Source organism: Harmonia axyridis, chromosome X (assembly GCF_914767665.1).
Source record: "Harmonia axyridis chromosome X, icHarAxyr1.1, whole genome shotgun sequence".
Taxonomy (NCBI): Eukaryota; Metazoa; Arthropoda; class Insecta; order Coleoptera; family Coccinellidae; genus Harmonia; species Harmonia axyridis.
The window spans coordinates 31842414-31849913 of NC_059508.1; the positions used below are offsets into that span (position 1 = coordinate 31842414).

General features: G+C 41.9%; 1 non-coding gene across 1 annotated transcript; it reads right to left on the minus strand.

The window, feature by feature from the left end:
* Window positions 1–4390: 4390 nt before the first annotated feature.
* On the minus strand, window positions 4391–4509 carry LOC123687144. Its single transcript, XR_006748886.1, has one exon. It is a non-coding gene; the product is annotated as a 5S ribosomal RNA (ribosomal RNA).
* Between the last annotated feature and the right edge of the window lie 2991 nt (window positions 4510–7500).

The following is a 7500-nucleotide window of genomic DNA, read 5'->3' on the forward strand; positions in this document are numbered from 1 at the left end:
GTAAGTGGGCCTACCCAAGATGCACACGATAATTTTAGCTTAAACCATGCCGAAAAGTCGACTTCACGTCGTGCATCGGTACAAAATTATTCAAGGGGCAAAATAAATTCACGAGAGTAGGTCCGATTACCGCTGGATCAGACGACGATCGTAACTTGTTGGATACAAATGTATCCGATGTATGTACGTCGTCCCTCTCTGATCTACGGTACGTGGACCGACCCAAGATGCACACGATAATTTTAGCTGACTTCATGCCGAAAAGTCGGTTCACGTCATGCATCGGTATCTTAAATCGCGCCGTAAAGTCGTTCACGTCATGCATCGGTATCTTAAATCGCGCCGAAAAGTCGGCTCACGTCATGCATCGGCGTCTTTTTTTTGTGCCACCGATGCATGACGTGAACGACTTTTCGGCTCGATTTAAGATACCGATGCATGACGTGAACGACTTTACGGCGCGATTTAAGATACCGATGCATGACGTGAACGACTTTTCGGCGCGATTTAAGATACCGATGCATGACGTGAACGACTTTACGGCGCGATTTAAAGCTATACCGATGCATGACGTAAACAAGATCACACCGATGCAGCACGTTAACATTAAAGCCCGCCTAATCCGATCGATGGAGGCCGTCTCGAGTGTCCAACTTGCTCACAAGAGCCGAGAAACAAACCGATGCATCACGTAGACAAGATCGTACCGAATGTTAACACAATCCAAAAGGAAATAATCTTAGATGAATATCGATTCTGATTATTGATTTTTCTTTCGCGATATTGATAGAAGACATCTGAATGAATTTCGAATTAATTCCGAAATCAAAAAAATATTTTCAATAAATTTTTTTTCTAGAGTACCTCGGTCTTTTCTATTTTTTTTCCAAGTTTCGTACGTCAATCAACATACATCCCAGAAAAAATCATCTCTCTAACTATCCTGGTTCAAAAGTTGTATCGGAACTTTTCACGTCGAAAAAGAACATAGGCGAAAAAGGACGTGAACATTATTCCTTATAAAAATCAAACCCGACCATGGATTTTGATTCTGATTGTTGATTATCGCTATTAGAACACATTAGGAGGCAACCAAATCAAATTTGAGAAAATTCCACAATCAGAAAATTTTTTTCGAAAAAAAAAAAAAAATTCGAGAACACCTCGGTCATGGCAAGTTATTTCCCACAATCCATTCCCCAATCAACGTACATCCCAGAAAAAATCATCTCTCTAACTATCCTAGTTCAAAAGTTGTATCGGAACATTTTCACGTCGAAAATATATCTCTAAGTCCAGACCGATGCACCACGTAATCTCGGGCAGACCGATGCACAACGTAAATGACGATCGGGACCGGGGCGATCGGTCGTATCTGACACCGCCGGCTCGGTTCTAACATCGTCAATGAGTCGGGGTTGTAAAAAAGGACGTGAACATTTTTCCTTATAAAAATCAAACCCGACCATGGATTTTGATTCTGATTGTTGATTATCGCTACTAGAACATATAAGGAGGCAACCAAATCAAATTTGAGAAAATTCCACGATCAGAAAATTTTTTTCGAAAAAAAAAAAAAATCGTAATCACCTCGGTCATGGCGAGTTATTTTCCGTATTTCATTCCACAATCAACGTACAACATAGAAGAAATCATCTCTCTAACTATCCTGGTTCAAAAGTTGTATCGGAACATTTCACGTCGTAATATCTCGCCAAGTCCAGACCTCGGCGATAGGTAGTATCTGACACCGTCCGCTCGGGACTGACATCGACTTGGACTCGGGCTGATGATGGGGAGGCGTTTAAGGACGTGAACATTTTTCCTTATAAAAATTAAAGTCGACAATGAATATTGATTCTGATTACTGATTTACGCTTTAAAAACACATTAGAAGGCAACCAAATCGAATTTGAGGAAATTCCACGATCAGAAAATTTTTTTCGAAAAAAAAAAAAATCCGAAAAATATTTTTCGATTCCGATTACTGATTTACTCTTTTAGAACACATTAGGAGGCAACCAAATCAAATTTGAGAAAATTCCACAATCAGAAAATTTTTTTCGAAAAAAAAAAAAATTCGAGGACACCTCGGTCATGGCAAGTTATTTCCCACAATCCATTCCCCGATCCACGTACATCCCAGAAAAAATCATCTCTCTAACTATCCTGGTTCAAAAGTTGTATCGGAACATTTTCACGTCGAAAATATATCTCTAAGTCCAAACCGATGCACCACGTAAACTAGGGCAGACCGATGCACCACGTAATATCGGGCAGACCGATGCAGAACGTAAACTCGATCATACCGATGCTTCACGTAATCTCGATCTTACCGATGCACCACGTAAACAAGGGCAGACCGATGCAGAACGTAAAGTAGATCTTACCGATGCACCACGTAATCTCGATCTTACCGATGCACCACGTAATCTCCATCTTACCGATGCACCACGTGAACTGGATCTTACCGATGCAGAACGTGAATTGGATCTTACCGATGCAGAACGTGAATTGGATCTTACCGATGCACCACGTAAACTCGATCATACCGATGCACCACGTAATCTCGGGCAGACCGATGCACAACGTAAATGACGATCGGGACCGGGGCGATCGGTCGTATCTGACACCGCCGGCTCGGTTCTAACATCGTCAATGAGTCGGGGTTGTAAAAAAGGACGTGAACATTTTTCCTTATAAAAATCAAACCCGACCATGGATTTTGATTCTGATTGTTGATTATCGCTACTAGAACATATAAGGAGGCAACCAAATCAAATTTGAGAAAATTCCACGATCAGAAAATTTTTTTCGAAAAAAAAAAAAAATCGTAATCACCTCGGTCATGGCGAGTTATTTTCCGTATTTCATTCCACAATCAACGTACAACATAGAAGAAATCATCTCTCTAACTATCCTGGTTCAAAAGTTGTATCGGAACATTTCACGTCGTAATATCTCGCCAAGTCCAGACCTCGGCGATAGGTAGTATCTGACACCGTCCGCTCGGGACTGACATCGACTTGGACTCGGGCTGATGATGGGGAGGCGTTTAAGGACGTGAACATTTTTCCTTATAAAAATTAAAGTCGACAATGAATATTGATTCTGATTACTGATTTACGCTTTAAAAACACATTAGAAGGCAACCAAATCGAATTTGAGGAAATTCCACGATCAGAAAATTTTTTTCGAAAAAAAAAAAAATCCGAAAAATATTTTTCGATTCCGATTACTGATTTACTCTTTTAGAACACATTAGGAGGCAACCAAATCAAATTTGAGAAAATTCCACAATCAGAAAATTTTTTTCGAAAAAAAAAAAAATTCGAGGACACCTCGGTCATGGCAAGTTATTTCCCACAATCCATTCCCCGATCCACGTACATCCCAGAAAAAATCATCTCTCTAACTATCCTGGTTCAAAAGTTGTATCGGAACATTTTCACGTCGAAAATATATCTCTAAGTCCAAACCGATGCACCACGTAAACTAGGGCAGACCGATGCACCACGTAATATCGGGCAGACCGATGCAGAACGTAAACTCGATCATACCGATGCTTCACGTAATCTCGATCTTACCGATGCACCACGTAAACAAGGGCAGACCGATGCAGAACGTAAAGTAGATCTTACCGATGCACCACGTAATCTCGATCTTACCGATGCACCACGTAATCTCCATCTTACCGATGCACCACGTGAACTGGATCTTACCGATGCACCACGTAATCTCAATCTTACCGATGCACCACGTGAACTGGATCTTACCGATGCAGAACGTGAATTGGATCTTACCGATGCACCACGTAAACTCGATCTTACCGATGCACCACGTAATCTCGATCTTACCGATGCACCACGTGAACTGGATCTTACCGATGCAGAACGTGAATTGGATCTTACCGATGCACCACGTAAACTCGATCTTACCGATGCACCACGTAATCTCAATCTTACCGATGCACCACGTGAACTGGATCTTACCGATGCAGAACGTGAATTGGATCTTACCGATGCACCACGTAAACTCGATCTTACCGATGCACCACGTAATCTCAATCTTACCGATGCACCACGTGAACTGGATCTTACCGATGCAGAACGTGAATTGGATCTTACCGATGCACCACGTAAACTCGATCTTACCGATGCACCACGTAATCTCGATCTTACCGATGCACCACGTGAACTGGATCTTACCGATGCAGAACGTGAATTGGATCTTACCGATGCACCACGTAAACTCGATCTTACCGATGCACCACGTAATCTCAATCTTACCGATGCATCACGTAATCTCGATCTTACCGATGCAGAACGTAAACTCGATCATACCGATGCACCACGTTATCTCGGCAGACCGATGCAGAACGTAAAAAAAAAGCTTACAGCACGCGGTGTTCCCAAGCGGTCACCCATCCAAGTACTAACCGCGCCCGACGCTGCTTGGCTTCAGTGTTCTGACGAGAACTGGCAATTTCAGCGTGGTATGGCCGTAAACAACAAATATAGCGATATTTTCTATGATATCTCACTTTTTGGGAGCGGAAAGGACGTGAACGTTTTTCCTTATAAAAAATGAAATAACTTTTGGATATTAATTCTGATTGTTGATTTAAGTTTTAAGAACACATTAGGACATATCTCAATGAAATTTGAGGGATTTCCGAAATCGAAAAATATTTTTCGAAAAAAAAAAAAAATCCCAGAAGACCTCGGTCATCTCAAGTTTATTTCCATATTCTATTACACAATCAACGTACATCACAAAAGGAACCATCTCTCTAACTATCACAGTTAAATTTTTGTATCGGAACATTTCACGTCGGAATATCTCGCTAAGTCCAGACCGGGGAGATCGGTCGCATTTGACACCGTCCGCTCCGGTCTAACATCGTCTTGGAGTCGGGGTAACGATGGAGAGGCGTTTAAGGACGTGAACATTTTTCCTTATAAAAATTAAAGTCGACAATGAATATTGATTCTGATTACTGATTTACTCTTTTAGTACACATTAGAAGGCAACGCAATCAGATTTGAGGAAATTTCAAGATCAGAAAATTTTTTTCGAAAAAAAAAAAAATTCAAGAACACCTGAGTCATGGCAAGTTATTTCCCACAATCCATTCCACAATCAACGTACAACATAGAAGAAATCATCTCTCTAACTATCCTGGTTCAAAAGTTGTATCGGAACATTTCACGTCGAAATACCTCGCCAAGTCCAGACCGGGGCGATAGGTAGTATCTGACACCGTCCGCTCGGGACTGACATCGACTTGGACTCGGGCTAATGATGGGGAGGCGTTTAAGGACGTGAACATTTTTCCTTATAAAAATTAAAGTCGACAATGAATATTGATTCTGATTACTGATTTACGCTTTAAAAACACATTAGAAGGCAACCAAATCAAATTTGAGGAAATTCCAAAATCAGAAAATTTTTTTTCAAAAAAAAAAAAATCCGAAAAATATTTTTCGATTCTGATTACTGATTTACTCTTTTAGAACACATTAGAAGGCAACGAAATCAAATTTGAGTGAAATCCAAAATCAGAAAATATTTTTCGAAAAAAAAAAAAAATTCGAGAACACCTCGGTCATGGCAAGTTATTTTCCACAATCCATTCCCCAATCAACGTACATCCCAGAAAAAATCATCTCTCTAACTATCCTGGTTCAAAAGTTGTATCGGAACATTTTCACGTCGAAAATATATCTCAGAGTCCAGACCGATGCAGAACGTAAACTCGATCATACCGATGCTTCACGTAATCTCGATCTTACCGATGCACAACGTAAACTAGATCACACCGATGCAGAACGTAAACTCGATCATACCGATGCACCACGTAAACTCAGGCAGACCGATGCAGAACGTGAACTCGATCTTACCGATGCACCACGTAATCTCGATCTTACCGATGCACCACGTAAACTCGGGCAGACCGATGCAGAACGTGAACTCGATCTTACCGATGCACCACGTAAACTAGGGCTGACCGATGCATCACGTAAACGACGATCGAGAGGCGCGAAAGGACGTGAACGTTTTTCATTATAAAAATTGAAATAAATGATAAATAATGATTCTGATTGTTGATTATCATTTTTAATAAGCATTAGGAGGCAACCAAATGAAATTTGAGGAAATTCCGATAATAGAAAATTTTTTCGAAAAAAAAAAAAAATTCATGAAATCCTCGGTCATCGCAAAATATTTACCATATTCTGTTCGATAATCAACGTATATTTAAGAAGGAATCATATCTGTATCTATCTTGGTTCAAATTTTGTATCGGAACATTTTGACCAAAGTCCGAGCTTCGGCCGAAACAGACACCGCTGACCTGGCCTATCGATCGACCGAGAGTCGGGGATAGAGCGTAAGTGTTGTCTGGAGGGGAACCCTGTGCTCTCCTGACATATATAGGGAAGGTGGTCGCGTTGGGCGATGCAGAACGTTTGGATCGGGAATTATATTTTTGGTTCAGCTATTGGAATATGGTTTATTGTTGGTATATATTGGCGAAATAACGTTCTTACTGACTGGGGATATTCATAAAAATGAGTCCGGAGATTTTCAGATCGAAGTCCGAGTGATCCGACTTGGAAGGCGTGTTGGGTGGGTCGAGATGGCTTAGATAGATCAGACGAGGCGGGCTAAGTGTTGACGTCATGCATCGGTCCATTTTCAGATTGAGTCCGAGTAATCCGACTTTGAAAGAGTGTTGGGTGCGTCGAGACTGTTTAGATAGATCGGACGAGGCGGACTAGGTGTTAACGACATGCATCGGTATATTTTCTGATCGGAGTCCGAAGAAATCGGCCCTAGTAGGCGCAGCGGACGGTCGAGACGGCCTCGGTGGGTCGGATCGATCGGGAAAAGTTTGCTAAATCGTGTCTGGAGGGGAACCTTGGGTTCTCCTGACATATATAGGGGATAAGGTTTGGGTGAACGATTCTTCACGTAAAAGTTGAGTAATTTATTTTTCGATAAGCTTTTGGATATTGATGAGAAGTATATGTATATCTTCGATTAAAAGAATTCTTACCGTCTCCATGTATATTATATTAGATATATAAGAAATAGTTAACGTGATGCATCGGCCGATTTCCGGATCGGAGTTCGAGAGATGCGACTTTCGATGCGCGATGGGTGGTTCGAGACGGCCTAGATCGATCGGACGAGGCGGACTAGGTGTTAACGACATGCATCGGCGGATTTTCTGATCGGAGTCCGAAGAAATCAGCTCTAGTAGGCGCGGCGAACGGTCGAAACGGCCTCGATCGATCGGACGAGGCGGACTAGGTGTTAACGACATGCATCGGCGGATTTTCTGATCGGAGTCCGAAGAAATCAGCTCTAGTAGGCGCGGCGAACGGTCGAAACGGCCTCGGTGGGTCGGATCGATCGGGAAAAGTTTGCTAAATCGTGTCTGGAGGGGAATCCGGGGTTCTCCTGACATATATAGAAGGGGTGGAGAATGGG